Genomic DNA, 7,987 nt, shown 5'->3' with positions numbered 1-7,987 from the left:
CTTTGCATAAAACTAAACTGCCCGAATCGTAGCGAAAGCGCATCTACATCCCTAATTTAGTGTCAAAGATCTCTCTCAAAAGTCTACAAGGTGAACTTTGAATTTTAGTTTGACTTCCTCCAGAACTTTTCTTTGTTTTATATTCCAAGATAATAACAGCATACACTCCGATTGTTTACTTAGTTGTCCTCATCAAATCAGCAGTCTCGTTTAAAGTCATCATTTCGTAAGTTCGATGATCGATACAATGACCTTGTCAGCAAATACAATTTATCGTTGACTCAAATGCTGACTGACGTTTTTTATACTAATTATTAGTCCATTATTTATACACTAAATTGACGACGGATTTTTCCATTATTTCCCAATAATGACAAGGAGCACACGGCGGATGTGACCGGTCGGTAGGGGATGCTCACTCCTCCATGGCACTTGATCCCCAACTCTGATGTTTTGGAGGTCCTTGTCTGCTTTGCTCCTTTTTTGTATTGTTCTATGGACTTTGATGTTGAATAATGTTCGTTATCTCCATTTCCTTTATTGATTTATACCTTAGTTATCTTGTTAGCAACTATCACAAATTATGCATAAAATTGCTATTATAAATTATTCATACAATTCTTTTCATTGTCCATGCACTTTCGTACTTAATCTTTCTTTTTCTATTTTTATCCTATGTTTTCAGTAAGTACTAGCTTTTTGGTTTATTCCAATTTATATTTATTATATAATAGACAAGAATTTACGTTAAAATAAGCAAGTATCTCTAAGGCGAAAATTGAGAGAAGAGTTGAGGCAAGTTATTAGTTAATTAAGCAACAATGAATACTGAGATAATCACCATTACCTTTGTGACTTCTCTAAGTGCAAATTGACATACATATATTACATATTTAATTCATTATTACATGGTTGCAAGTCGAAACGTTCTCCATCTTGTTATGTAGGTTAAAAGTATCAATTAAACTCAGTTATGTATCGTGTCTACAATTTTTAATACAAAAATTTGTATAATATGAAGATAGCGAAAAGTTCTAATGCACAAAAGTTCACTTTATTTTAAATAGTGCAATTTTTTAGCAGAGCAAGGTCCGTGTAACACTTAACAATTCAAATTTCTAAAACGATTTAGAGTTTTAGAATGTTAATATATTATTTCAAATATCTAACTTTCAAAAACTCAAACTGATTTGGTATATTGAATTTTAATATTTTAGTTCAAAAATCTAAAATTTCAATTTTCCAAACAGGTTTAACATTTTGAGTTTTAAGATTTTTACCTTAAATATTCAAAATTCAAATTTCCAAAAACAAATTTTGTATTTTAAACTTTAGAGTTTTTAATCTACCGTTTGTTTAGAAAGTTTACGCTTAACAATCTAAAATTCGATAACATTTTCGTCTTTTGATTATTTAAAATTTACCTCAAACTTCCAACTTTCAAACGCTTTAGATTTTTAGAAATTTAGAATTTTGATTTTTAAAACTCAACTTTAAAATAACCAAAACACGTTTGTACATTTTAGTTTTTAGAGGTTTACTTCAAATATCCAAAATATGAAATTCTATTCCTGGTTTAAATTTTGGATATTTAAAGTAAAATTCTAAAAACTCAGTGTTAAGTTATTAGAAATTTGAACATTTGAACCAAAATTTCTAAAAATCTTAAACGTTTCAAAGTTGGATTTTAGAAGTTTGAAGCTAATTTCAAATAATCGAAAGACGAAAAATATTACCAAACTTTAAATTGTTAAGTGTAAATTTCTGAACAAACGGTAGACTAAAAACTCAAACGTTTATTCCATAAATCGTTTTTGGTAATTTGAATTTTGAAAATTTAAGGTTAAAATCTAAAATATCAAAATTCTAAAACCTATTTGGAAATTTAGATTTTTGAACTAAAATATTAAATTTCATTATACCAAATCAGTTTGAGTTTTTGAAAGTTAGAAATTTGAACTATTGTATTAACATTCTAAAATTCAAAATCGTTTTAGAAATTGGTATTGTTAAGTGTTACACGGACCGAGCAAACACGGACCTCTTAAAATATTAAAAGAGGAATTATCAACCCCCTGCCAACCAGTCCTACCCTTCATGTCCTCTTTGACATGTTCTCAAAAAACGTAGTAAATAAGAATTAAAATAAGGATTTGATAATTAATTAGGGAATTTGATATAACGACAGATATTTTCAAAATCGCTAATGTATCGACCATAGAATTTGTCTTCAGAAAGATTTTGGATAAGCTTGTTCTTCCACATTTTTTTTTTTAATAGCCAACTGTCTTTTAGAAATTGTTTGTACATGTACATGAATTAAACATGCTCTTGTGTGTGGTATCGACAGTCACAAAGATTGATTGTTAGTATTCCATAATTGTCTTTCTTTAATAAAATATTCAAATTTAAAACTGTTGCTTCACACATTGTTGTGTTTTTATATCCTGTTCGATTGGATAAACATTGTATCGAGTCAACGTTCTTAATTGCAGAGTAAACGTTATTATTACAACAACATTGTAAAAGAATTTGCGTTAATTCAGCTAATAAGTTTAAATACTTTACATGTACATGTAAAAATAATTCTTGGAAACGAAAATAATTGTGTTTTCATTTTTTCATTTCACATTGTAACTATTTTACAATATACAAAATAGTACAAAATAAGCTTGTAAAGAAAATAAAAAAGTTTTCTTGATCAATTTAACAGTGACATTATAATCATTCATTATTTGGTTGATACTAATCGATAAATGGTTTAAGCTTGGCTTATAACCAGTCGGTTACAACATACTATAACGTTATTCCTTAATACCCCGTACTACATTACAGCATTACATTGTTACTTTGTAATGTCATATTGTAAAACATATACTCGGTATATCATACTGTAAATCATGTATCATATTGCAATGTTATTCCATGTATAAAATTGTGAAATAAAATGAAATATCTTTTTTCACAGCTTTATATTTCATGAACAATTGTGAAATATAATGAAATATATTTTCATTTTTCTCACAGTTTCACATTTCATGAACAAGCATCATCCATTCACTCCTTGCTTCACCAGAAAAAAAGACTCAATGAGCAGAACACAGGCGCATACGAACATGACTGTAATGGGGAGAAGACTGGCGATAATCGACGTCATGAACCAAGCTGGAAAGCAAAAGATAATTTTAAAGAACCATACCGCTAAAGTGGTATATTAATGCAATTACAGTGTAGAAAACACTTGATGTTAAAAATATGCATGTGCCTTGAAGATTTACATGTATATCTCTTTCTGAAAGAAATGTCCTTTTCAAGAAAATTGTGTCATTCGTTTGTCAGAATTATGATGTGAAGCGATCAGATCATGTACCAACACTGACCATTTTACATTATAATTATTGTTAAATGTTCCTTATCAATACTTAAATAATTAGTTTTATCAAATTGATGTTAATTTCAATATTTTGCATAACGTACTTGAATTCTTAGATATGACACCTTGACATACAAGTATTTAGAAATTTGATTTTACTTACAAGGAGGTGTATATATTTCATTTTCTTTGACCTCTAACACGTCAATCTTCAGAATTCCCTTCACTGTCCCATATCCGTCCTCACAACACACAGTTAACATATAAGAATTAACGTCCCTATAGGCAAATATAGGTTTTTCTTGTGTAAATAATATAAATTGCGTCCCATTGATAAGTTTAATTTCAAAATTAGCTGTCTGAGGTCGGACACTTTCTAGTGTACAGCATACGGGGTCAGGGGGCACCGTGGGTCAAACACCGCTACCTTATAAATCTCGGCACTTCCTCCCTGGGTTTCCAGCACTGATATTTCTCTAGGAAAATTCGTTATAATCGGTGGCTGAAATATCAACAAATATATTCTTTTATTTCAAATATTTTTTGAGCCCATGTGGTAAAAATATTTTATAAAACATTTATACGATATTTTTTTTATATGAAAGAAAAATTTACTTGCAAATAATAATTCAAGCTAAATAAATCCACTTAATAATCATTTTTGTTCTCGTATAATTCAGTATAAAAAAACAATAAGTGGACCATCTCACTGATATAAGAAGGTTAAAATTATTATTCTTATTTTGGAAATTATACACTAATTAAATAATTTTTTAAATAAAAAAACCCCACACATAACATTTCATTTAAAAAAAAGACAAAGGACTGCATTTATGCTCAAAGTCCATTAATACAACACAAGTTGGGAGTAAATATAAAAAGGCCTCTAAAATATCAGAGTTGGAATCAGGTGCCATAGGGGCGAGAGCATCCCTGCCTATACATTACCACATGCAGGCGATAATCTTTTTGAGATTAACTTACGCCATTGAAAGTTTCCACACTAAAGGTAGTTGTGGCAGTATTTCTGCAAGTATCAACCACTCTCAAGGTTGCTAGGTATCCGGCCATTCCTTGAGGACTCTCCGAAGGTTCCAGCTGTTTCCCTACCTGTGTAAAACCTAAAGTAAACAAATGTACGCAGATGTACTTTTCTGTTGAAAAAAAATTTCTTTTAATTTTAGTCGCAGATTCTGTCAAAACAAAGCATTTATAAACACTACACCGATAAATGTAAGAGGTCATCATTATCATTTTACCTAATCTCTACTATTTGCAACCTTATAGTCCCATGAAGGAAAACTTTTCCCCTCTCATGAATTAAAATTCATATTTGTATGAGTTAAAAAATAACTACGGTAGATCATACTGAATGATTCATTCAGATCTATGTAATCGTTCTTGGAGACCCAGGAATATGTCACGTTCTCCTTGTAGTCCTGTCCCAGGACAGCAAAGGAAGCGAAGCTGGTTCCTATCGGCCAATGGTCAGCCGCTGATGTCAGGTAAAATGATTCCTCGAAAGAGATCACCGTATCTACAAACATTTTATAAAAAATTCTCTGATTAAATTCTGAATAATTTGCTTAAAACTGTAATTCTAATGAAAGGAAAATAAGGAATGAAAGGAACAATAAGCTATAATTGCCATTATTATTGTTTAATATGTGTTAATTTTTATATGATGATTCTTCCACAGATAAATATTTACATACAGAATTTTTTATACTGAATATTTTAAATTATAAACTGTACCATTCTAGCGCTACTTATAAACGTCAATAGCAGTTTAAATTATTTATTCAATCATATAAAGATGATGCTTTAAAAAAGTCAAGATATTTGTAGTCAACGATATTAAACGTGTTGAACTACGAACAATATCATTTCGCGCAATATCCCGCATATTGCGGGGTTGTTCCTCGTATCCTATACCCGCAAAGTAAGTTTTTTTTCATATTTTCAAAATTTTAGCAAATGAACCTTTTCTGCATACTTAAAAGTCATGGATAACAATTTGCTCAAGCATATGCCATTCTTCAAACTAAAATACATTTTTCTCTGTAAATCACTATGTTCACAAACTTTTTTTCTTCAACCGTGTATATCATATAATCTGCTGACTGGAATATGCTGCGTTTGAATTCTTTTTATGAAATTTATTAAAATAAAGCCACTATATATGTTTCTTACTATTATTAGCGTAAATTTTGAGAGTGTATCCACGATTTGTTAATTTTTCGACTGCCATTGAGAATTTGGAAACTGTTCTGACCAATCAAATTGCATGTATTCATACAGGTCTTCAGTGAGCTGTGTTCGATATGTGTTCTGTGGGCAGTATCTATGGTCAAATAATTCCAGGCCTGGTACGATATGATGTTCTTCGTTTTGAGCGCCTGTAAAATAAAATGATAATTAATTATAAAAATTGTACTATATTGTTAAGTCATACACAAACTTTTATCTATTAAATTAGTACTTGAATGTTAAAAGTCTTTGTGAAAAAAATGTGAAAAAAACATGCCATCCGATCCTATCCCCTGCCACTATCGCAATCGTTTCTTCTTCAGTAACAGTATAATTCAAAGATTTTTCCAAGGTCGGTATCTGGAACATAAGAAGTCGTGGAATGCGTTTATCAAAGTCAGAATGACAATCTATGTATAAGTTTTCAAATGTTATATTGAGTACTACATGCTCAAGATTTGAACAATAAATAATGAATACCTCTTTGCAAAATCAATATTTAAACAATCTGTAAGATTTTGAAAATACTAAATGCAGAATTTTGCAGAAAAAGTTCCTCCAATCTACAATCTTATTTTCACTCACCTAAAACCTCCACTTCCTGTATAGCTTTGAGTTCATATGTTGTTCCTGATTTAAGGGACCAAACCATAAACTGAACGATTCCTGCTTTACAAGGATAAAACTCCCAGGCTGATATTATTCCACAACAATTTATCTCAAATAAGGGGTCCTGTAGCAGGAACATCATCCCTGTAAAGGCAACGATATAATAGCCAGTGCTCGAACTTAATCGCTTTATCCGGAATTATAAATCTCGTTCCTTATTCTTATTTGGCCATAGACACAAGCCTTATCATGTGTCTCTTGGCAATTCAAATATAAAATAAGGAACGTTGATTGGGGAAAACCGGTCTCTAACAAGCACTGTCTATTGGACCAGTTTTTCCAAATGAACTTTATATGTATTAATGTACAATATAAAGGAAACATGTAGAGTTAAGCAACAATTATAAAAGTCCTTCAATGGTGTTAAAAACTATAAACAGGAATGATGAAAATCATCCACATCAATGCTAGGTCTTTTCCACCGTTTCATTAGTTGTTTTCGAGTGGTTGTATATCTTGAATTCAGGTTTTTTGTAATATCTATCCAGCTATATATTCGCGAGTACTTTACTGGCTGTTCAATAAATAATGCCCTGACCTCTTTGACATACAACATGAAATCATATGACATTAAGCTTGTCTTTCTCTAATGACTGAATCTTTAAGGAATTCATAACAGTTTATGTGACCATTTTTCCTCACATAGTTTTATTGTGAGAAGCTGGAAAACAAGGGCTATTCGAGACACTGCATTAAAAATGAATAGTAAAGAATCAGTAAACTAGAGTGAAACTGCTGTAAAACTGCTGTAAAACTTGTTAAGAATCCCAAAAGGAATATTCAATGAAATATGTGGAATTTTACAACAACCAATGTTTTAAAGATACATGAATAGGTGGATTTCAATGAACAAAAATGATAAAACGGGCATCAAAAGTGGGTACCGTCCTTGGCGACAAGGACTTGCAACAGCCAATGTATTCAACAAATTATCACTGATGATGTTTGATTGACTTTAAGACACATAGAAAAATTGATTGGCATCATTTTTGGGTTAGTTTACACTGTTTTACAGAAACATTTGACAGTAAAAATGTTAAGTACTCAATGGTCACCCTATGTTTTGAAAAATGAATAAAAACGACAGTGTGTAAGAATATCTAAATAATTATTTTAAAAAATCAAAAATTGTAGTTATCCACGTTTGCCTGAAATTCAATTAGTTTTGAAACCTGAATACATTGTTTTAAACCCTCAAAACAAATTTACAATAAGATGAACTTGACAAAAACAGCAAAGGTCTTAGAAGAGCAAAGAATTGCAAGAGAACAAAGACTGTTTATATGCCATTTTCTTAGATATCAGTGGTCATGTTGTTTAAATTCTTATTCGGGGAGGCAGTTCAATTTCTGGAGAAGTCTAGAATTCAATATTTTTGCAAAAAGATCGAAAGTTTTATGAGAGGAAGGAACCAGAATCAGGAATCCATTACATTAAAATCTTTCTTCATGAAAGCGTCCAAACCCACACGCCATGAAGAGTAAAGGAGTTTTGGGGATAATAAAAAGTTACTAGTAATGTTTTTTTTTCCCACCAACACTATTCGCCAGACCTTTCCCCCTTTAACTTGTTTAATTTTCCAAACTTGAAAAAAACACCTTTCAGAAAGAAGTCCAGGAAATCATATGATCTGTCATATTCCAGTATACGAAGGGCCATACTCAAAAATGTGGTCTAAAAGCAATCAAAAATTGG

At 30.8% G+C, this 7,987-nt stretch overlaps 1 pseudogene; it reads right to left on the bottom strand.

Moving 5' to 3' along the window:
- Nucleotides 1–2,823: 2,823 nt before the first annotated feature.
- LOC134240400 (uncharacterized) lies at nucleotides 2,824–6,376 on the bottom strand (annotated as a pseudogene).
- Nucleotides 6,377–7,987: the final 1,611 nt, after the last annotated feature.

Source organism: Saccostrea cucullata, unplaced genomic scaffold, assembly GCF_032062105.1.
Source record: "Saccostrea cucullata isolate Sc308-1 unplaced genomic scaffold, CSIRO_AGI_Scuc_v1 ctg17564, whole genome shotgun sequence".
In the NCBI taxonomy this organism is placed as follows: Eukaryota; Metazoa; Mollusca; class Bivalvia; order Ostreida; family Ostreidae; genus Saccostrea; species Saccostrea cuccullata.
This window is presented reverse-complemented; position numbering and strand designations above follow the sequence as displayed.